We start from the raw sequence: 24,725 nt of genomic DNA on the forward strand, positions 1-24,725 counted from the left end.
ATAGCTGGTTGTGTTATCATGTGTGTTGTTGCCTTTGTTGTTGTTGGTGTTGTTGTCATTTTAATTTGGGTCCCAACTCCAAGCTGCTTTTTCCTTCAGAAAGTGCAGTCACCTTAAATGATCCCCGTGATTGTCTATGCGGGCAAGGAAATCACACGTGGGTTGACACAAATCCTTATGGGAGTTTGTGTTCAAACTCGGGATCAGGCGCTAATACCAACTGAACCTGTACTGCCAAATGAATGGTGTCACAGGTTTGAACGTACTTGCAGTCCTCCCTAGGTTATTAACGGAACGGAAGCAGCTATAACATTAACCTGAAAGCTCATGTGCAACCTATTCCGAATCGGTCGCCAAATCAATGTCATACTAGCTTGTCGTCGTTATCGCCCCTCACGTTAGTTCACCACTAGGTTCACTGTATAGTGGTTATCACGGGCTACCAACTAGGAGATGTGAGTCGACTTGGTTCGGAATTAAGAAGGATCATTGCCATCCAGCAACTTTGCCCAGTCTTTCCGAATCCGTTTCGCCCCAATTTATCTTACTTCAAGGTGTCTAAAATTAAAATAAAAGCATTTATACTTTTCTGGAATCCCTTGAAGTCCTTTGCTCTTGTTATTGTTGAATTCAACCCTTTGCCTCGTTTTGTATCTCCAGTAAAAGGTTTTCTCTCAACTCTGGTTGAGAGTGTTGATTTGACGTGTCTCATTGACTCTATTGTTTCTTCTACAGTTGACCTCTTCTTCTTCTTTAGCCTTTTTCCCATTTGGTAGTGGAGGAAAGCGGTCTGAATGGAATTCATCACTTTTTTCGGTCATAGGATTGGTCTGGATGAAGTCAAGATGTCCTTTATCACCATCTCCATAACAAGTCAATTTTCAAAGGTTGAGTATGAATAGAGGAAGATGTTTCCTTTGATACTGAAGAACAACTGGTTCCCGAAGTACTTGGGAACTAAAAAACCTTATGTCGAAAAAAAAAGTCTCATAAACGAGGGAACCTTGGGTCCAGATCCGTTTTATAACTATCGACAGACTTTTTAATCTTAACTTCCTTCATTCAAAGGACGAAATATTGAATAAATTCAAATCATACCATGGCAACTCAGCATACGAGTACCCTTTTGTCCAAATATAGTCATCACATGGTAGTTAAATGACTCGATAAAAGTATAATAGGACATTTGCAAGGCTAATTCCAAATGATTCTTTAGTTTATTTCATTTCCTTCCCTCCCCAGAAAATTGCTCCCACTCATCCTTTTTTGTTGTTGTTGTTTATTTTTCTATTTCTTTGAATCTGCCATGTTGACTCTGTTGGGAGAGACAAAATCCATATCATCGTCATGACGCGAACAACGATAGAGTTTCAAGATGGTAGGAAGCAAGCTGACGATAGTAGTGGCGGTTCCCATAATCAATTATAGCGATGAGAATCAGACCACTGAATTCGCAATGTCTTAACCACAAAACAGATAAAATCATGATGGCATCATTTACAAGATATATAGTCCTTGCTAAAGATGACGTTTTTGTTGTCCGGAAGGAGGATAAGGACTTATACTTCTTCCCTTTCAGTACAAACATTTGGAGTCAGACTGTTCCTGGTTTTAAGGAAATCATTCGTAATATGAAGATGATGTTACTCCATGGGTAATGGTGGGGGTTGATTTCGGCTCCAGAGAGGGGGACGATTATCAATTGGTTTTAAGGTCGGTGGTGGAATCGTAACACACGGAACCAGATTAGTGAATTGAATTTTGGAATGCTCGCATTGGGGGAGGGGACATAAACATGTACAGCACAAACAGGTCGGTTGGGAGTCATGTTAGGTTGATTACTCTCGCTCGAATAAACATACACCAGATATCAATTTAATGATGAAATCTATTCCTATCATTTTGAGATCAAAATAGAATTTGTGTGGGTTACAAACATTCTGCTAAGTCATGTCGATTGGAAACTACCACAATTGAGATAGATGGGAATGTATAGTTTTCGGATTATTTAATTTCAAGTTTATTATCATAAGTGGATGATTGGTCACTTTTAATGCTTTATTTATTCAATGAATTTTTCTCAATGACAGTCCAAATGTTATTTATTGGGTAATTAATCATGGAAATGGAGAAAAAAAAGCTATTTTAGGAATAAATTTCAGTTATTTTCTTTGTGTCATTCGGAAGAGTGGTATATTAAAAATAAGACATATTTTTAGCAAATGGAGTAATAAATTATCTTAACTACTAATTCGTAGTAGGACCTCTATATTTCAAAAATACTAAACAGGATATGTAATGCGCTAGAAGCTAAATTTATAAATTGTTTGTCCTTGGACCGGCTTTTAATTTCATCTTTTCTATTATATATCAAATATTGGAAGTCATGTCAAAAATGGCGTTTTGGATATCGAAGAACTTCTGGACCTTATTATACATCAACAAAACTCTTGGAAGACAACCGGGGCTGAGAAAAAAACAAATCGCTAGCGCAGCCCCTAGTTGCACAAGACACGATACCATCAGCCTACCAAAGGTGGTAACCAAACAAACCAAGCAGCATCGAAAAAAGGACAAAAATTCAGCAGGGATAAACCACGATCAGAGGCCATTCTCATCAAGCCGAACGAAGGGAGATCTTTCGTGGAAGTTATTCGCAACAATTCCAAACCAGAACACGTTAGGGTAGACTTTAAATCTATCCGCTGAACCTCAACTAGCGATATACTTGTCAAGCTTGGATGGGAGGTTGACAAACAGGGCATATTCTGCGAGATAGTCCAGAGCATTATTCTAGGCACGAAATCAGTGACTTCAATCCTAGGATCCATGAGTATCCTGTAAATAAGGGATCTGGATTGTCTTACTAACTAACAGACGCGAGCAACCTCAAGATGACAGTTACATCTGTCAACTCCAGAGGCCAAAAGTCGGTCATTATCACTGTACCTGAGGAGACAGCGAGCCAACTTCTTCATTACGACAAAATAAAGAGTAGGTGCATCAGTTGCACTTGCTATGTTAAGTGCTACGCCTTCGGATATAGCAGGCGGTTGCAAAGAGCGGGATTCAATTCTGGCGAACCCGGACACAAGACTTGCGAGTCGGGCCCGTGGTAGAAGAGATAGCTTCGTTTACCTCACACCGATCGAATTTATGTCCGCTTTTCGGGATAGGCTTACCACCTTGAGAGACGACGTCAGAAACACGGAAAGGAAAGTTCTCTTCGGAGGAGACTTTAACGCCAGAGCCTTCAGATGGGACATACCTCAACAAGATTCTCGTGGCACACAGATTTTGGAGGTAGGCGCCAGGACAAAATTTATAGATATCGGTATCATTCCGACGCCCGCTCACCCCATTCCATAGAAACGGTGAGGACCGAAAATGAAGAATGGTCGGACAAGCTGCTTATAACAAGACGGATTTATTTTTTGCGAGTAGGAATATTGTATTTCAATAAGATACGAGGATCTGAAGGCGCTGGTTGCATGCGTTAGTAGCTCCGTTATCTGAGGGACGTGGGAGAGACGAGAATTCATTTTCACTCCGAGGTATGTGACTTCTTTCACAGTTGGAAGAGGATCGTTCTGGATTTTGAATGACGAAGTTGTGATCTCCACATTTTCGGCGTCTTTCCCATGTTTCCACTGGGTGAAATATCGGTAAAGCTCATCTAAATAAGAATTCAGACGAGCTTCACAACGGGAAATACCTTTGGTTGAAGTGTAAAGGATGAGGTCATCCGCGTATTGGAAGATTCCGATAGGACACGGGTGTGAAGTTGGTTTGGGGATGGCAGCGGTGAACAGGGAAACTAGGGTTACAGAAAAGACGGAACCCTGAGGAATACCGACGAAGTAAGTATAGGAAGAGGAAAGATGCTGTTGAATATTGACTATGGATTTCCGCCCATCTAGCTTACAGAGGTGCAGATGCAAATTGCGGGCCTCAGAAAACTTAAAAGCGAGTCTATATTACTATACGGAGTCGAAGCTAGTCTAGGAGATAGGCAATGGTGGATGTCCTCCGATTGATACCGAGAAGGATATCAGTCTTAAGGACAAGAAGTGCGTCCTCAACCGAGTGTTTAGTTGGCGAATTGGGACTCAGGAAGAGATTTATTGAAATCACAGCGCTCGTCGATGAGGGATTTAAAGGTCAGCTCGAAAATGTTGGCGGAAGATATAGGATTGAGGAGGGCATGTAGCTATCACGATTAACAGGGTTAACGTTCTTTTTTGGGATAGGAGTATTGCGAGCACTCTTTCAATCGGTGGGGAAGTGGGTGTTGAGGAGGTAATGGCTAATGATTGAGGAAAATGTGGTGGAAATGTTGAGCGCCCATTTTTAAGGTTTTGTGTAAAACAAAACTCAATTTAATGTCCGTCTGTCTGTGACATGGATTTTGCTCGGACACAGTTATAGCGATTGAAACTAGAGGAAAGAAACTGTTCAGGCCCTTTTTCTTTCCTCCCCATCCAAGCTGAATCTGTCTGTCTGTCGAGATATTCCTCAGTATTCCTCACTGTAAAGGAACTATAGAGGGCGGTCTTCTCCACCGCAAAAAAGCACCAGGACTGGATAGCATTCCCAGCGAAGTGGTGAAGCTCAGCTACTCAGCGCATTCAACATATGTTTGATAGCGTATGTTGTTCCCTCACGCGGGAAAGGTGTAAATCTTGTGCTCACTAGCAAGGACAAAGGCGGCCTCAACGCGCCGTCCTGGTTGAGAAGTGCATCCTGACGGACTGAGGTAATACGTACTGCGAAGGACTACGGACCAACAAAATATGGTTTTAAAACGGGGCATCTACAATTGAAGAAGTGGTTCAAGCGGTAAAACTAGTCGAGGCACAGGGTCGCCACTGTCGACGAGTCGTGCTCCTTGTGATCCTAGACGTAAGAAAAACCTTCAATTCTGCAAGATGTTTCCACATGCTTGAAGCGCTGGAAGCTCGTTTCCACGCTCCAAGCTGCTTATTGCGGATATTGAGAGATTATTTAATGAACCATGCCTTATTACGGGGCCCGTGAAGGACTGCATAAAACGAAGTCACATCGGAGGTGGCGCAGTGTTCTATCCTTGGTTCGGACCTTTGGAACGCTTTATATCTTCTACGACTCGAGATGCCTGATCCCATCTGGTCTGATACACGGATGATCTTACGGCATTGATTTCCGCATGCAAGGAAAGAGTTCCCATAGTTCTCCCTATTCAGGTGGGTGAAACCATAGTCTTATTGAAGCGATAACTCGGCATCATGATAGATACGAAGATTCACAACACCTCAGACATGGTTCCGAAGTATGGTCCGACTCCGTCAGTAAGAAAAAGCGCTTAACGCAAGTGGAACGGCGAGAGGATTTGCGAGTAATGTCCGCCTATCATACCGCCTCGGAACCAGCGACATTGGTAATAGCGAGAGTTATTCCGATCGCTCTCCATGCTGTTGAGTGAAATTTTATATTCCTCAGAATAGGCAAGTAAAATATGAAAGCATTGCGCCTAGCAGCAATCTTGGGGAAGAGAATCGAGGGATAGATGAAGCTATGTCATCTGTGATTCAATCAAAAGCATGCTGAGATTAACTATTACCAAACCCAGCTGCTTAGCGGACGTTGATATTTTCGGGTTTACCTGAACACAATGGGTCAATCACGGTCGCCCGGCTATATTTATTGCAAGGATGTGGTTCTTTAAAAGATAGAAGCGCCATCACTATCTCCTTTCGCTGAAAAGGTGTCTATTGGCTCTAGACGCCATAATTGATGCCACCCTGCAGAGCGAGCACACGTAAAAAAAAATCACAGGCTACACTCAATCATTTTTCTCTGGTTCATTTTCGGAGACAATCAGTTAGCGAGTTTTAAATTTGCTGTGGAGGACAATGAACATATTAAGGGATCATTTTGGGCTTCAAGCTGGGGAGCAGAGAACAGATCTATCTGGCTACGAGGAGAATCACCCGAAAAACCTTGAATAGTGGTAGTCGGTTTGAAAAATTGTATACAATAGTGAGTTAAGAAGCTCGAGTCCTTATTATGGACTCTCGTGAATTATTACTAAGCGGAAAATCTTGGAGGAGAGGGGAGTTTTCCCTGGCAACGGATAGTAGTTTCTGGTTTTACGAGTTTTGCTTTTGAATCCAAAGATATTATGACTCATGACAGGTGCTCATTTCGGTAAACGCTCGTCGGAGGCCTCTGCAATCACCATACGAGGGCCCCTTTGGAGTTCTAGAGCGGGGTGAGCACTCCTTCAAGCTCGACGTTCGAGATAGGCCCAAGTGGGTCTCCTTGTCGAGATTGAAACTGTTCTATGAGCCGGCGGACGCTTCAAAATAAAGTTTTAACTTTATTGACAGATACCAGGATGGGGTATTTTGATGGCTTCTGAGAATCAACCCTTGATGGGGGGGAAGCGTATGGATTTCTCAACTCTCCAATCCCCTTCCTTTACAAACAAGATCAAAATCCAGACTTCCTTTATACGTAGGTAGTCTGAAAAGTTTCCGATCTAACAATGATACAAAACATTTTTCTTTAAATTTATCTTTCTACATAGTCCCCTTGTTTTTTCAGTAATTTCTGCCTTTAGCTTGTCGAGTAATGATACCTATTATGCTCCTGTAATGGTTTTTCCTGTTTAAAGATAATCGATTAAGATATCTCCAAGACTAAGCAGGAAAAGAGTCGCCATCACTTCCCCAGTCAAACTGTTTTTGCTTTTTTTTGAACTGATTCCCTCTTTGCATTCCACTGTTTTGGCTGTACTTTTCTTTCGGGTGAATAATGGTGTACCAAAGTTTCATCTACAGTAATTAATCCTCGCAAAAACTTTGATTTATTGCGTCTAAACTTCGCCAACAGAGCATTGGGAATGTTCATTCGAACACGTGTTTGATCTAACATAGGCAAACGCGGCACGCAACGCGCGAACAGCTTTCTTATGCCTAAATTTTCATTCAATATGTGACAAACACGTTCTTTTGACATATTCATAGATTCTGCCATCCCTCCTACTTTAATTGGACGGTCGTTTAGCACCATTTGGTGAACTTTAGCGATGTTATCGTTAGGGGCTGCAATTTTTAGACATCCCAAACGTTCATCGTCTGCCAAGCTTGTACCGCCACGTTTGAATTCAGCTGCCGATAATTTCACAGTGGGAAATTATGATGCAGAGTCCCCGTACACAGCATCCAACTCATCGTTGATTTGCGTAGGTGTATTGCGTTTCAAAAACAAATATTTAATGACAGCTCGATACTCGATTTTTTTCCATTTTCACAAAAAGACTCTCATCGACTCAGTCGAACAATTGCCAAACAACACCTGCGCATCCAAAATGGCTGAAATTTTGGTGAGCATCTGTCAAAAGATGCGCAACCATATTCCTTAGCTTTTATTGACGAGTGCTGCCGTCTTTACGTTGAGGTTGGAAATTTTTCAGATCACCCTCGTAAAGTAGGAGTTCTAGATCCTCTTTGGGCGAACAATAAAGGTTTATTCTTTATGGAAAACTTGCACTGGAAAGGTCGCTTTGCACCTATCAATCGCTTCTGAATCAACAAAATTACGCTCCGTTTGGGTCATACCTTGCCTTTCGATTATGAAGCTACCAAGTCCCTTCAACAATTTCAGTTTTACTGAGCTTAAGCTTCGCAAGGTATCAAAAAATGAATGAAGTGAACAAAAAATCAGACAGGATTGCCTCAAAATTAAAGATTCGAGAAACAAAAATCGAGGGACGAAGAGGAAGGTAAGTTTACATCAGGGAGTTTACTATAAAAAACATTTTCCCAACTATGTTGAGTGAGATTCAAGCCAACTTCTAGAATGCTTGTAGTAGCATAAGATAGCTTTTGACAGGCCTTGTAAACTAGAGAAGTCCTAAATGTGAGGTTTATCCTAATACGCTTTTGAATTGAGCCCGTTTTACTAAAAACTAAAATAAGGTCACTTTCTAAAGATCGTTTTACGTTTTGTACGAAATTTGCCTTGAATATCTAAGAAGCTACAAACTAAAGATATTAGGTGAGTCCACTGAAGTTATATTTTTAGACTTGAATCAACGTTCCATGCTCTACATACTTGCACATCTGCGCAACATTGTAAGCGGGAACATGCCTTTGATTTCATGCAATTTGTCTTCAGTGCAACATTCAAATCTCTTCGCCATGCCTCAAAGAAGCCAGAGAAAGAGGAAAATTAAAACGTGGCAATGTAAAAACAGGAAAAAAATATAAAAAGATACTCCTATCTCGATTACCGGGTGGCCTTGTCAACGGTCACTGATTTTTCCCCAACAGATGCATTTGTTCGTGTGCTACGCCTTTTTGCTTGCAATAAGTCAACCAACGGACAAGGAAAATGAAATAATTAAATTGTTTGTAGGTGCAATTTGTAATATGAATTGTAAGTTAACACATTGTTGCGTCGTGCTCGCTAGTCTGGAAAAGATATTTAGATGAAAGATAGCTGCAGCTGGCTAGACAAATTGCATTGCGATACACTCCAGACATGTTACTCGTACCCTTTCATTGACATCAGATATTCGATTGTACTCGTACAATTTGGATGCGTAAATTCATATTTCTTGCGTCATGTCAATATTTTCTTATCAGTGTTTAAAGAAAAAAACGTAAGATTGAAGGTTGCAAGTATTCAGAGGTGTGTCGGATTGTTTTGTAGGTGGAAAGTGATAAATTCATAGTCTCTGCGACATGTAGGATTGAAGTATTTTTCACTCGAAGCTGAGATTGTTACTATGTACAAGTGATAGTGAGGTCAATTTGAATAGCCGCGTGTCACCAGTACTTAAAGTGAGTAGACAGCACAAGAATTTCCTGGAGTATCTTGCTATCAAAGTCATCAATAAGTCTCTCAAGGTGATTGACCATATTCAAACCAATGAACTGCATAACTCCTACGAAGGTCTGAAGCACAAATAAGACCACAAAACGAATTAGATTGGACGTTGACCAGTGAGCAACCAGCTATCAACCTGGTGACTTCCAGCACATACGCCTACGTTGCATGTGAAACCAATATTGCATGTTGATCCATTCTGCCCTGGATCATTCGTTTTTAAGGTTTTGTGTAAAAAAAAAAACCTTATTAAAATCGGTTTACTGTCCGTCTGTCCTTTTTTTTAAGGAAGTGGAAATCTCCAAAAGACTCTGGCCTGGGCACGACAGAGTGTGGGATTTTTATCCACTAAAACCACCCCCAACTCCCCCCCTACTCCGTGGAACCATCTTTGGGTATTCCATTACGGGGCGGAGTTAGCTTGCTTGAGCTAGGTCCTTTTCCGTCTACCCGCGGGGTTCGTAACTGCGCCTTTCTCACTTCTTCCGCTTTTCGCAGTTTATCCTGGATTACTGGAATTGATCGCATCTCGGTCTTCCTGACAAGCTACCATTCTCCGAACAAAATTTTCCGGCGATAGCATTTCACCTAGAGTTTCCTCTAGATTCCTCCTTTCTTCCACGAACCTAGTTTGGACAATTAGGTGAGGTGTCCAATTTAAACTTCTGCAGATATTGACGATATCCTCCATGGTCGTAATTGATAACCCCATGCTTTTTCTCCAGCCACTCCCCGATGGAAGGGATCAACCTGTAATTCCAACGACCCTTTTCTGACTGGTCCCGTCGCTATTGCCATCTGCTTATGGACCTCTTTCGGCATTTTTCACCTGTAATAAGGGAGAGGTGGGCCTGGTGTTGCTTTTTCGCAAGTATGCTCTATGTGCTGCTTAAGATTGAGTTTTCCGTCTATCATCACCCCCAAGTATTTGATGACCGGCTTGGAAGTGATGATACGATTCCCGATTCTAATGCAGGCGTAATTTATTTTGCGGCGCTTAGTGATGAGGATCGCTTCCGTCTTTTCCTCCCCGAGTGTCAGTCCAACAACAACACTGGTTGCTTCGCTTGGGTACAACTCAGCATCCTCGAGATGCTTTGCGACCACAACCAGTGCTATATCATCGGTGTAACCCACCACCGTGGCCTCCTCCGGAACCGGAAGGTTAAGTACATCATTATACATGATTTTCGATAGTAGTGGACCAAGTACAGAGCCCTGTGGGACACCCGCGGAGACAATGTACTCCTTGGGTCCATCATCGGTGTTATACCAGAGTGGTCGCTCATGCAAGTAGCTATCGATAATAGCGGCGAGGTGGGTGGGAACGCCAATCGTCAGAGACTTTCGTATAAGGTTCCAATTGGCCGAATTGAATGCATTCCTCACATCCAGAGTCACTACCACAGAATATTTGCTGGTACAACCTCTTCCGTGAATTGCATTTGCGGCCAAGCCAGTAACCATTAGCTTTACGGAACCCATACTACCTATCTGAAAGGCCCCTTTTCTCTCGACGACTGGGAGTAATCTATTATAAATAATCCGCTCCAACATTTTCCCTAGTGTCTAGAAGACATATGAGTCTATAGAAGGACGATTCCCCTGGCGGTTTGCCAGCCTTAGGCAACAGCACCAGCTTCTGCCGCTTCCATGTTGCAGGAAAGATACCCTCGGACATGCACGTTTCGAACATATCCGGTCTACATTTGACGGCAAGCTTGAGGGCCTTACTCGGTATGCCGTCCAGACCCGGGGTTTTGTTGTCACCTATTCGACTGCAAATCTCCAGCAGCTCGACCCTGGTGGCTGGTGAAATCGGCGCTACATTCAGAGGACGCTGGAAGGTATCAGTACCCTCTCTTGTTGGGGAAATAACTCCTGAATTATTTTCAAGAAGATCATAGAGCAGATGATCTGCGGAAATGATCGGCTTCTGAATTGTCCTGTCATGATTTTATAGGCGCTACCCTACTGATTTATGTCCGCTTCCAAACAGAGCTCCTTAAAACATTCCCTCTTAGTACGCTGGATGGCGAGCTCCAGGTTCTTGCGGGCTTCCGTAATTCAAAGGTGATTGCCTGGTGGTCGCTGTACGTAAAGACCTCGCTAACTTGCCAGGACATGTCACGTGCTAGCGCAGGGCTAACAAAAGCCAGATCTACAATTGAACCAGTTCCCCTTTTCCGATAAGTGTTTAAATCGCCTTCATTGGCCAGAAATACATCTAACTGGTCAAATACTTCTAATAAGTACCGCCCCCTTGCGTTAGTCTCTTTGTTGCCCCACTCGATAGCTCACGCATAAAAGTCACCGGCTATCACCTTTGGACCTCGTCTACTTGCGTCGTGAACAAGATCGTCTAACAGGTCTTCAAACTCAGGCAGTGTGAGGCTCGGCGGGGCGTAGCAGTCGTATATGAAAACATTGTTTATTTTTGCCCACACAAAGCGTCTAGCCGCCTGACGCATGCTATCCCCTGTCCCATATATGCAAAAGAGGGGTATCAAATTAGGTCTCGATTAATACTTTTCGAAACCGGTCTTTGACATTTGTTGGAAAGGTGGGGAGTGCGGGGGGTTGAAAATGATCATTTCTTTAAGGGATACATTCTCAGAAACTACCCAACCGAAAAATCTGAAATAAATCGGGAGGCTGCCTTTGTATGGTGCCTGGGCTTCGAAATATTTTCCAAACCGATATTTGTTCAAATAAAGTCGATAATAGTATATTACCATAATTTTCAATAATTGGCTGCAGAACCCCCTTAAGTTTATCCTAGCACCATGAAATTTTGCAGGCTATAATATAGAGCTTGATCCTACCAAGTTTGGTGAAAATCGCGCTGTTACTAACAAAGTTATAATACGTCAAAGTTTTTGCTTCTTTGCAAATTCAAGATTATGATTGTCAATATCACCCGAAAGTGGATACTCTCACATAATATACGCATATATTACACGCTACGTACTAAGAAACACACAAAACCTCTCGTACCTAAAGCATCCAGCCTCCGGTTTCCCGACTTGTTTAATAATTCTAAGTACTTTAGTCTTGTGTCTGGTACTGAGTCTGTATTCTCTCAGGTACATTAACTTACTTTGCACAGACGTTGTACATCGTCCCAGAATGTGTATGGAGATTACATTCAGAATTTATAGGCAGTGCCGGTAAATATCCTCAGCTTCCACAGGTATTAATTTAGCTCGCAGCCACCCATGAGTACTCCCACTATTTTCTTAAGGTTCTTCTTTGTTAAGTTGAAACTGCGAGCGCTTTGGTTCATTTTTCGATATGAGCACCCTGGACTCTTTCATTTCTGGTAAGTTCCCCCAATATACTTTCCTCAGCCAGGCTTTTTTTATCGTTACGTACACCCTGGTCCATTTGATGGCGTCTTTGCTCCTTCCCTGGCCAGCTAATCTGCTACCTCATTGCCTCCGAACCCAATATACTCTGGTACCCAGAGTATTCAGTATTTAATATATCAAAATGTTCCCATACCAATTTAGAGTTCACCTGATTGGAGCTGAAAACCTCGGTAACCGCTTGACTTCGGTTAGATCGCAACATTCTGCCATTATAGTTCTTTTAGAACTGAAATAGAGAGCACCTAGTTCGAAGTACGTTTTCATTGGACCAATTGTGCTTGAAAGCACTCTCCCTGGTGTAAGAGTCCTGTCCAGGTACTAGGTAATTAGTTGCTGTTTAGTTGCTCCCCCATTCCACCCTGTTGCTCATGAAATGAAAAATTCTTGTAATGCTATCTCTCGATATTAATAGTTCGAGATATTACTGTCAATCTTCTCTTGAATTGGACAGCTCTCCGCCTCACTGATACCTTGCACATTCCTAAGAGTGTTCTCCTTGAGGAGTCAATTCTACCCTTCCGCTTCAGGAATGTCATTTTGCCTGTCTACATTGTGTCAGTGATATATTAAGCAGCCGAGGTTTGAAGTTTATTCCGTGACTGTTGTACCGAGTTTGGCTTGCCCACGCAGATTGGCTCTCATATGTAACCATTAAAGTTCTTTCAGTGCATCCTCGAGAGCTGCTTTGGGTCCCAAATATTTGACATCTATTCTCTGTTTAACCTCTATGTTATGCAAGCTAATGGCAGTTAAGCTTGCGTTTTCTAGTGAATGGTATGTACCATGACGGTGTTGACTGGCCCAATCGAAGTTGGATTCTATTGCATAGGTATTCCGCATATCGCAGCAAAGCTCGTTTCATCTTTGCCTCTAGGGCTTTGTTCCAAAGAAGGTTTTTATCTAGGATGACTCCCAGGTATATCACTTCTTCGGAGAGTTGAAGGGTTGTACCCCTCATCTTCGGGAGACAAAAATCATCCAGTTTTCTGCGTTTTGCAAGTAATATTATTGTGGTTTTATTCGGATTTATTGAAAGTCCATGCCTGAGACACCCACTATGAATCAAATCAACGGCACATTGTATGATATATTTCTAACCATCGTCACTTCATCAGCATAAGTTTGAGCGTGTATTGACGAATTTTGTAGTTCGCGTAGGAATGAGTCGACCAACGTGAAGTGTCGATAGCACACCTCTTTGGGTCTTTCGTTGCTGATGCTGTTAGGTAGTGATGAACCGCCACTTTAGCACACAACAATTTACAACATACTCCCTTCGAGCACAATGGACAACTAGGATCCGAGTATTCGGAGGATTTGCCTCTTCCCTACCTCATGCCTCTGACGGCAAGACAAAGTTTTTAGAATGGCATATATATGAAAACCTCTTCAATATTTACGAACACTCCCTTCGTGTACTCACCTTTCAGAGTTGCATCCTGTACTTTTGAAAACAAAGAATGAAAAGCGAACTTTCCACGTTAGTAAGCATCTTGATTTCATTTAGTGCGACCTACGACCTTCCCATGAAAACGACACTCAATCAGTCTGTCTAAACCTTTCAGCAAAAATGATGTCTAGCGACCTGTGTGAAGTTCTTTGGGTTTCCCAGGATTCGATATGAAGACAACCTTAACCTTTTGCTAAGAGGTAGGCACGTAGCCCAAAGCAGGATATGTCAGAATAAAATTTCTTAGGAGTTACTCTAAGTGCTCTATACCCTCGCTTAGCGTCGCTGGAATATGCCATCCATGCTATGTGCTTTGATGTGTTCAAAGGACACTTTTTCATTAGCAGTACAATCGCAATCGCTCTCACAGTATTCCAGTTCCCCTTGCAACATTTTCTTATTGAAGAATTTACAGGAATCACCATCCAATTCTCTCACCAGTTCTCCCAGATGGTGTACTTCCAAGACGTTCTCTACTGATTCCAGTCTGTAGTTCGTGAAAGTACCATTCGCTTTTCTCAGACAGTTCAACTTGGCCGACTCATCCCTTTTAAGGACTCTAATACCCTTGAAGTCCCAGTGTCGCCTTCCAGTTCCTCATAGTATGCCCTAAAGGAGTCTCATACTTAATGAGTTTCTTATATTCACGCTGTGAGTTCCGGAAGTTTAACTAGTTTTCATTCTTATTATCTTTACATGGGCGATGGTTATCCGGTTGATTTCCTGAGTGCTTACAGTTGTTTTTCGACATGAGTTTAGTCTAACATGTAATGGAGAAATCGTATGCTAGGGTTGGGGTGTAACTGAGTTTGGCTAACACCGTAATGAGGGTACGGTGTCGACCACTTCATGTGCGATTTTTTTGGGAACTGCCATATTCGGAGGTGCAGCAATGCCAAAGTCCTTATCCATAAAGCTTCTCATCTCTTCTGTTTTTCACTCTCAACATCTTTTCTCTCCTTAATCACACAACCTGGCATCAAACCAATTCCGCTCACGTCTCTAACTTCTCTTTCATCCGCTTGTTTCGTGAAAGGTGTAGCGGAAATTACTAACATGCAAGATTTACTTTGTAGTTCATTTGCCAATGCGAGCCCCCATATGGCAGTTCCACAACTGTATGCATTATCCTCCATCGTAAGAAAGCACACCGAAGATACTACAGTTTGATCTATTTTGTATGAGTCGATAATGCTCTACAGCTTCTTGGTATAATTAAATTTCAGTCTATCCATGAAACCTTCAAACTCTTTTGATCCACTTCAAAAACCAAGCTGAAATCCTCCACATTTGTAGATTTGTCCCTCCTGATATTAATAAACTTTACCTTCCAGTACCCGCAGTCAATGTCCCGGTTCTGTTCACTCAGAATATTGCTGATATAACGTGCCTTCCTTCGAGAGCCTGGTATCCAACATTCGAGATGGGATGTCCTGCCCTGCTCGGTATTCACAATAATGAACTTAGATCGGCCGCCAGAACTTAAAGCTGGGATTACTTGCTAGAACAACTTTAAGGCATCCCCATTAGTACTCTCTAAATGGAGGGGTCCAGCATGAAAAACTTAATTGTTAAATCTTGGTTCCGTGAGTTGGGGCTTTAGATTTTGGTCGAGGGTAAGGAGTATCACAATTGTACAATGCTACGCACCAACGAAGATTTCTGATGTAGTGGAAGGATGGTTTCTACACGCAATTAAATGCGGTTCAGGGGAAGCTTCCTTGAAGTGACATTGTGATCGTGATAGATGATCTGAATGCCAAGATAAATTCTGGCAACATCTTGTTCCGGCTTGTGATGGGGAGGCACGGTCTTGGCGAACGTAACGATAATGGTGGATGAAATGGCCAGTCACCGTAACATGCGGATACGGGCTGTTCCTCCAAACAGAAAAGAAATCATTTCGATCATCAAGGCGCACTTAAACGGAGTAAAGCCGCTGCACCTGCAGTTAATGCAGATCTGCTGCTTCCATTCACACGCAAAACTTGGAAATCCGAGACCTTTCCCAGAGAGTGACAATTGGAAGGGTATCTGAGTGCTCCCTGCTGACGCAGAGATAATAGCTAAAGTAATCCTGGAATGCATTAAAAAACATCTGGAAAGTTTAATCAACAGAGAACAGGCTGATTTCTGCTTCGGATCCTCCTGCATTGACCTCATCAACATCATACGGGTCATTTTGGAACAGCGCGCTGAGTTTAGATCTTCGTATCTAAAGTGCTCTACGCAGGAGGGGCATTCCGGAGAAACTAATAGCTATTATCAGACCGACATATGGTCACGCAAAATGCATCCAGTCACCGATTGTTGTTATCGGTGACGCTCTGCATGCAGCCTTATCCAGAGGATGTGGAGGAATTCTCTGGACGATGACATCTTTCCTCAAATACCGCAACAAGGCTGATGACACCTGTTTGCTCTCCCACCAGATTATGGACGACGCATTAACAGCGCTAGATCTGCTTTCGCTGCCCGGAGTACGCACGCCTGACACTATCTCAAACGAAGAACTTAGTCGATGCAAAGGCCCAGCACTCGTACGCACTGTGATCGGACGGCGGAGGTGGCAGTGAATAGGTCACACATAAGGAGAAGCGACAATTGCATTGCGGGCTACGCCATTCAGGGGAAACCACTCTTCCAAGATGGCCAACAAGTAGGTCGCCCCAATGGAACTTGGCACAAAATAGTAGAGCAATGCAATGCGAGCATCTCAGGAAGTCGTGTGGAGAGCTAAAGAGAATTTCAGATAACAGTCAGCGATGACGCGCTATACCCCATCAAAGGCTGAATGGCAACCATATTTTCATATCGAGATGAAAATAACCTCCATATCTGTACCCTTTTCTTGACAATTTTCTCCCAATTTCCTTCCAAAGATAGTCATCAAATCCATTCTCTTACGCAACTCAACATACAAAGCATTGAATTACTTGGGTCCTAAGTTAGCATTTGTTGATTTTTGTTGTGATCATATCCCCTACACTATCAGCTCCTGACCCTCTATTTCTTTTTCTTCGAATATTATCAATCTAGCAACGCATTAGATACCATTAAGGAAATTCGATGAGATTTTAAAAATCTAACACTTATTTGATAATTTTAATTGTTTATCCACAAAAGTAAATCAAGATTTTGGAACAATCAGCAAAAGGTTTAATTTTTCATAAAACTATCTTTATTATTATAATTACAACGCAAAACAATACCATTTCAATGTAAGGCAGCATCTGCGGATAGTTTCAAACGTGAATATATGGAGAAAAAACTAAATAATCTGTTAGTATCTCAATGAAAAAAAAAATCCAATCAAATTATTTTAAATAGAAACTATTGATAACCACAATATCAATCAGACGCTCGTAAATAGATACTTAAGTCTCAGTTCAAAACAACTTCCACCATTTAAAGCTTTTCCGCATATTTCCATGTTATCTCATTAAAATGACAATGCCCAAGTTAATAGTATTATAATACCCAAGAAAGAACCCGTCTCAAATCTGACAGCACTAATAGCAACTATCTGTTCTGTACAACGAGCAAACTACTATAGATACACACTCGGGATTTTATATAACGAATGATTTATCACTCGAGATCTGAAACCTTGACCTTGGCTTGCATCTATTACATTAATTACATATTGTATCCAAGATAGCTGCAAATTACTTTAAAGATATTTAACAACGGTTCGTCGTCATCAGCGAGAACTGAGTGCGTTAAATTGGTGTCGATTAGAGGGTGTATGATGATTCATGGGGAGGTGCAGCCAATTCTAGCGTAGTACCCAGGCATAGAGTCATACTAATGGAGACTATGGCGGTAATTTCATCTCGTAGTATTAAAGTGCTTTGTGTAAATTGGAAGCAATATCTGTTAGATAATCAATTCGCAAATGGAAGTTAAATATGAATGACGCCTTCTATTGTGCGAGTAATTTGAATGCCGCGATGTATTTATGAAATTCAGCGTTCTGTTGCAATTGCTGTAGGTTTCAGTTGTTACGTAAATTCAGAGAACTATGCGGCTCTGGCCTCTATTTCAGATAGAAAAAAATTTTGTGCAAATCATGCTATTATCATATCTGCTGATGCTGTAGTAAAAAAGATACAGATTCTGGGTAATGTTCCAGAAAGCTCTTATTTGATCGAAGGGTGATATATTACACCTCGGAAGTAGGCTGTGTAAAGTATATATTGTGTGCGAAATTAACCTTTGTATTTCATCCCTTAGATAATGGATACAATATGTAAACCATGGATGCTAGATGAACGCGAGGGCAGACAAGTTTCACATTTCATTTCTAGGCTCCGTTGGCTCTAAAAGATATTATCCAATTCAAATTCAGTCGAAGCGAAAATACGATTAGAGTTTCATTTATTCATAAAATTAAGATTGTTTTCCTTTGACAAGAAAGGTAAGATTAACTACTATGTAATGGAGGTTATACTTGATTCGTACCAATTCTGATTTGAGAAATTTAAAGGCTCCTTTAGCACCAAGTCAAGAGTTCTGTTTTCTCGTGTCGTCTCTCATCTAAGGCCTTAAAAGGCTAACAGAGTGGTTACAAACCAAATAAAGTAGACCTGAATTTCACCTCTTCTTCTTAATCCCTTAGAAGAAATCGAAAAAGATATTTAAAGATTAAAGGTATCCAGCATCATAATAATTTCCCTTTAAACCACGGTTTAACGACGGTCTTCGGTTCGATGGTGCAGTTGATTAAAGATCAACCTCTCGATCCCATTATCGCGATCTCGAATCCAAGTTGGTCATGGATGTTTGTAGTTGCCTATGTGCTGTCCCGCTACTGTTGGCTTATCATCTGCATAGAATTTAAAAACTGAAGCGTAGCATCTTTAAAAGTCAAATAAGAAAGCAACAATATGACCAGAGAGAAAGCCCTTACTTGCTATATGCACTCGTTGCTAGATTTCATCAACTGCGGAACCGTTTTTTGGTAGTTGCCCGTTGAGGTAGGCGAATTTATCCACGCATTCATTCATACACTTTGATTAGGTAAGATGTCAGCATGTTTGGTCAGTTCTGGATCGTCCGGCTTTAAATCTTTCTTGGTATTCACCAATAAGTTTCTCCGCATGCAGCTTCAACTTTCTTTCGATAACTTTTGTCCGGATTTTGGTAGGTCTTTCAAGTCCTTCTCAATTGTCTAGTAATGCGGTACTTCGGTATTTCGCCCTTATCAGATAATGGTCTGAATCGTAGTTCAGTAAGCGCTGAGGTGGTCTGTATTGCGATGTGAAAAGCATGTTGAATTGACAATCATGTTAATAGCAGCTGGGAAGTTAACCACTGTCGCTGTAAGTTTCATGGAGCCTGCATTTCCTTGCAGTTATTCTATGAACTTCCATCTTCGGTATTCAAGCTCCCTTAATTTCATTTGAGGTCAAGCTAAGATTCCCTTATTTCTTTTGTAATGTATCATAAAATATCCGACAAAGCAAAGATTACCAGCGTTGGGAGCTCCGGCGGCGGCTACCCAGTACGCAGCTCCACGCCGCTTAACAATATATGATCACTTGAGCAACACCATTACCTAGTCAATACTCCAATCCTTTGGGCAATTGCAAATTTAAAATTCCGTCATATATTATTATCCACAGGAGACTGATCCTTGTGGAACCCCGCAGGTTGTTCTATACGTCTTAGGTCCATCGCTCAAATCGTAACACAATGTCCTCTCCCGGGAAAATTCCGTGACTATGTTCACCAGGTATTTAGGAGCACCCAATTTGGTTAAAGCCGAAATTATTTTCCTCCATTTTGCCATGTTGAAGGCATTCTTCACGTCAAGAGTAACTACCGTGCAATATTTACTGGCCTCCGTTGCTTTTTCCCCAATTTCCGTCCGTAGATCCTCCCTTTCGGAGTCCGAACTGTCTGTTTGAGAAATCACCCTCCTTTTCTGCAATTGGTACAAGCCTATTGAAGATGTTCCGCTCGAAAAATTTGCTGATGTCGTTTAGCAGGCATATACGCCTATAAGACGAGGGATCATCCAAAGGTTTATTTGGCTTCGGGATTAGCAGAAGCTTCTGTTTTCTCGACTTTTTCGGGAAAATTCCATCTTTGAGGCACATGGTAAATGTTTCAGCAAACCACCTTGGAACTGTTTCGACGGCCACTGTCAGTGCTTTATTCGGAATGCCGACGCTTCCAGGACTTCTTCAGTGGTTACCTTGGGAATTTCATGGGGACCTATCTGGACAGTGGGTAAGTTCGATTCACTTGAAACTTGTGGGAAGAGTGTACTAATGATATCCCGCAGTAAATCAGGGTTGGGGATTGGTGGTGAGCGTTTTCCTTTGATTGACGCCATAATTCCGCACGACCTCTTAAAGTGTTCAATTTTACTTCTAAAGATGGCTGCTTGCAGTTTTTTCCTCCTCATCGTATATTGGTTGCGCAACTCTTTAGACTCAGACCGGTTTCTGCTACGTTGGTTGTGTCTCCTGGCTTTGAGGTAAACTTTCCGAAGTCGCGACACCTGAAGTTGGGCATGCGTTTCTTGAGTACAGTGCGAAGGGGCATTGAAGCGCCACACGTTTTTTGTATCTTTTCAAGAACTTACGTCACCTTTTCTTCTGCATTCCCCACTTGCATCGCTTCCTGCAGAAGTATTTCCTCGAACATTTGCTTGTCAAGTTTTTTGGATGTTCAACCTGCTACTGTAGTTTTCTTCATTTATTTTGCTCTTGTCCTACCCTCCATCTGGAAGATGATAGCCTGATGGTCACTGTGCGTATTTTCCCCGCTCACCTGCCATAAGCTACCTTTATCAATACTGGCGATAAAGAGATCAGCAATGGAAGTTTTGCAGCAACAAAACAAATAGGATGCTTGGCTGATGTACTTGATCCTTAGAGTAGGGTCGATTTCTATTTATAAAAAAAAACAGAGCAGACACCCTGTTAAGACTCGGCTATGGCTAAGCGGTTTTCCCCTGCTTTAAAGCCAACTACTGGCGAAGCTAAAAACCTAAAACGCTGGCACCTGCAAATACTTCGTGAAAACCCAAAATGCAGTTTTTCAGTTGAGATGTTAAAATTAGAAAGTACGACCGTCCTAGTTCAGTGAATCCCTTCGACCCAGTCTCTGTGTGATGGTCCTAGTACGATTAGATCACGACAAACCCCTATTTTCAAAGGAATTCCTCAGATACACTATGAAAAGTTTCTACCAGCTGTGCGAATATCCCCATGATCATCGCACTTATGTTGAATATCCACTGCAAATTCTCAACCGAATCGAAGGATGTGTTCGCATATTTCCAAAAGGCCATACCAATGGTGACAAGAATTGGCTCTCGCTGCCTATTTGCCGCAAACCTCAAGACAACGTCGAAATTTACGCAATGCTGGAAATTAATATTGTAACGTTGAAAGGAGTTTGCCAAGTGGCCTCGCTAACGAAGAAGAACAGTCTGATGTTTTCTTCCAATTCAATGTGGAATACTATACTACTCGTCCGCACCAAGAATGTATTGAATCCCTGGAATGACTCCCTTTTGCCAGATGGAGGACTCAAAATTGTTTCTATGCTTCGCTTCCACTTGAGTGAAAGGATTGACCGACGAGTTGGCTTTTGAGCTTTTTACGTCCTAATTCAGAGTAACAAATAAGCCAGATGGTGCGCGACGTCAACTGTTTCTCTCAACAGGTAATCTGCATAATAATCGTGGCATTCCCGCTCCGTTCAACGAGCTGTCGTTGCTTTGGCAATTCTATTCCGAGACGAGCCTCTGTTTCTAATCGGACTTCCATTTTCGAATTCGCTGCCAACCAACTCAGTAAGGCCCGTCTCACATCTATACCTATATTCGGTTCGGGAGGGCCCAAAAGTACTTATCTTGCATTGAAAGTTGCTCACATAAGATGAACGCAAAAAGAACCTTAATACCTCAAGCATCCAGCCTTCGGTGTTCCTATTTGTTTATTTTTGGGATAACTCTACCCTCTTGCTCGACTGCCCCTAATTAAAACGATCCTTTTGACCATGATATGAAAAGAGGAAACCCTGAACTCAAGACTTATGTAACCCGTCATCATCATCATCATCAACGGCGCTACAACCGGTATCCGGTCTAGGCCTGCTTTAATAAGGAACACCAGACATCCTTGTTTTGCGCCGAGGTCCACCAATTCGATATCCCTAAAAGCTGTCTGGCGTCCTGACCTTCGCCATCCCTCCATCTGCCTCGTCTTTTTTTTCTACCATAGATATTGCCCTTATAGACTTTCCAGGCTGGATCATCCACATCCATACGGATTAAGTGACCCGCCCACCGTAACCTATTGAGCCGGTGTTTCAAACAAAACAAATAAAATCGGTTTACTGTCTGTCTGTCTATTTGTCTGTCTCACCCGATTTTAAAATTTGGTGATAACTTATGGTCTCTATGTCCCTTTACATGCAGGGAGTAGTGCCTTTTTGTATTAAATTTTAAAGGGAGCTACCCATACATGCGAAAGGAAGGTGTAATTTTTTTTTTCACAGAACATGGTCATGTGCGGGAATGGAAAGGCTCAAGTAATACTTTTCAAAACTGATCTTATTTCTGATATTGGGCCAAACTTAGGGGAGACAACGCACAGAATGTCTGCCCCAAAAAGTGAACAGGTTTTGTTCTCAGAAGCTACTCAACCGGAAGATCTGAAAAAAATCACAGTGATGCAACTATATGGAATCTAGACCTCAAAAAACATCCCACTCCGATATCTGCACAAATGAATTTAATAATAGTATATTATCATGTTTTATAAATTTACCAGAAAGCCCCTCTTAAGCTCATCCTAGGAGAGACGCCAGCATAGACGATACTATAGGACACAATTCTGGAAAGTTTGAAGGCAATCCGACTATTATTAACAAAGTTATAGTAGGTCAAAGTTTCGCATCATACAATGTGAACTTATAAGAACAGCGGGCTCGTCGGAACTTTAGTTTTCCTTCTTGTACCGAATCGAAATTTCAGCATCCCTTGTTATTTTTAATTTTAAAATGATAGGCTGTCTGTTTTTCAAAAAATTATAGCTCCTATTTCCTCAAAAAGTGGTGGAAAATATATTGGATTGGGGAAAAAGAAATGTTGTATTTTGTCAATAGATGGTGACACTTAAACATATCTTGTGTTGCATTTATCGCATCGGGTCATTCTACACGGCGATTTGAACACAAGAATCTGTGCTACAAATGTCTTTTTGACAGTGTTGTGATCGTACTTTTCAGTCTCAAGTTATAGCGCGTCAAAAATGGAGTCCACCAAGGAAGAAATTCGTGATATTTTACATTTTTACTACCTGAGAGATAAAAATGCAACGAAGGCGGCCAAAAAAATTTGTGAAGTTTATAGGTCCGATACTGTAACGATTCGCACAGAACAGCGTTGGTTCCATCGATTTCATTCTGGTGTAGTGCATGTCGAAGATACAGCCCGTACTGCTAGGCCAATCGTCGTAGAAACCGGTAAAATCGTCGAAATCATCTAAGTAGACCGGCATATGAGCATTTGCTCGATTGGCGAGGAACAGGGTAAGGACCATAAAACCGTTTGGAACCATTTGCAGAAGGTTGGATTCCAAAAAAAGCTGGACGTTTGGAAGCCATACGAGTTGACGCAAAAAAATCTCTTGGACCGAATCAACGCCTGCGATGCACTGCTGAAATGGAACGAATTCGAGCCATTTTTGAAGCGAATGGTGACTGGTGATGAAAAGTGGATCATGTACGAAAATCTGAAACGAAAAAGATCGTGGTCGAAGCGCGGCGAGCCGACCCAAACCATCGTCAAGCCCGGATTGACGGCCAGGAAGGTTTTGCTGTGTGTTTGGTGGGATTGGAAGGGAGTCATCCACTATGAGCTGCTCAACTGTGGCCAGACCCTCAATTCGGTCCTCTACTGTGAGCAACTCGACCGTTTGAAGCAGGCGATTGACCAGAAGCGGCCAGGATTGTTCAATAGGAATGGTATTGTGTTCCACCAGGACAACGCTCGGCCTCACACATCTTTGATGACCTGCCAGAATCTACGGGAGCTCGGGTGGGATGTCCTATCGCACCCACCGTATAGTCAGGACCTAGCACCAAGTGGTTACCATCTCTTCCGGTTCATGCAAAACGCTCTTGGTGCTACTAAGTTCGCCTCAAAAGAGACTTCCGAAAACTGCCTGAGTTTTTTGCAAATAAGGAGGGGGGGGAGGGGAGGACTGGGTTTATAAGAAGGGGATAGTGGAGTTGCCTTCTAAATGGCAACAAGTTTGCGAACAAAACGGCGCATATTTAACTTAAATCGGATAATTCTAAGTATGTTAAATAAAGGGTCAAAATTCGATCACAAATACGACATTACTTTTTCCCCAACCTAATATTTCAAAATTTTATATCTGACGATGACCTCTTGGTTTCATAATTCAGCCACCACAGTACTATCTAAAAGTATCTGATTCTAATAAGAAACGAAAGTTTCTTTTTAGCGGGACCAGCATATTATAAATATTAACCAATAACATTGATACTATCCAACATGCATTTCCCGAAGGCACCATCCACCACAAAAATTTTCTTAAAAAACGCTCCCAGTCAGACAAAAAAAAACTCATAAATTGTCGTTGTCTCGTCTTCAAACAACACGATTCCAATGAAGTGCATAGTCTCCAGGCAATTTGTTTTTACACTATGAAAACACCCCATCACCCAATGATGAAATATAATAGAATCTGATGGTGAATTGCAATCAATCAAAATGATTTACTATTTAACATGTGAACGCGTACACATGCCATTTATCGTTTTTAGAACGACAGACATAGAACACCCCAGACACACTTGCTCTTACGGGCTCGTGCGCAAGTTGTACCACACCAACAGCAACGAAAAAGATAGAAGGAAACCTGAAACATTATTCCTGCATCCAACAATCCAACAAATAATATACAACCTGCAACCATCCAATTGGCATGTCATGCATTTCCATAGATCCAATATATCACATGAAAAAGTTCAACTAT

General features: G+C 41.9%; 1 protein-coding gene across 8 annotated transcripts in view; it reads left to right on the forward strand.

The window, feature by feature from the left end:
- LOC119650581 overlaps nucleotides 1-24,725 on the forward strand; it is a 235,885-nt gene that overhangs the window by 146,077 nt on the left and 65,083 nt on the right. Inside the window, exon 1 of one of the 8 annotated variants that reach the window (XM_038053409.1) lies at nucleotides 8,701-8,828. The exons of 6 other annotated variants lie outside the window; for them this stretch is intronic. The gene's annotated coding sequence lies outside the window, so the exon portion shown is untranslated. Of the gene's footprint in view, nucleotides 1-8,700; nucleotides 8,829-24,725 lie in introns of those variants that run through there. One more of the 8 variants, XM_038053413.1, reaches the window with a different exon arrangement.

Source organism: Hermetia illucens, chromosome 3, assembly GCF_905115235.1.
Source record: "Hermetia illucens chromosome 3, iHerIll2.2.curated.20191125, whole genome shotgun sequence".
NCBI lineage: Eukaryota > Metazoa > Arthropoda > Insecta > Diptera > Stratiomyidae > Hermetia > Hermetia illucens.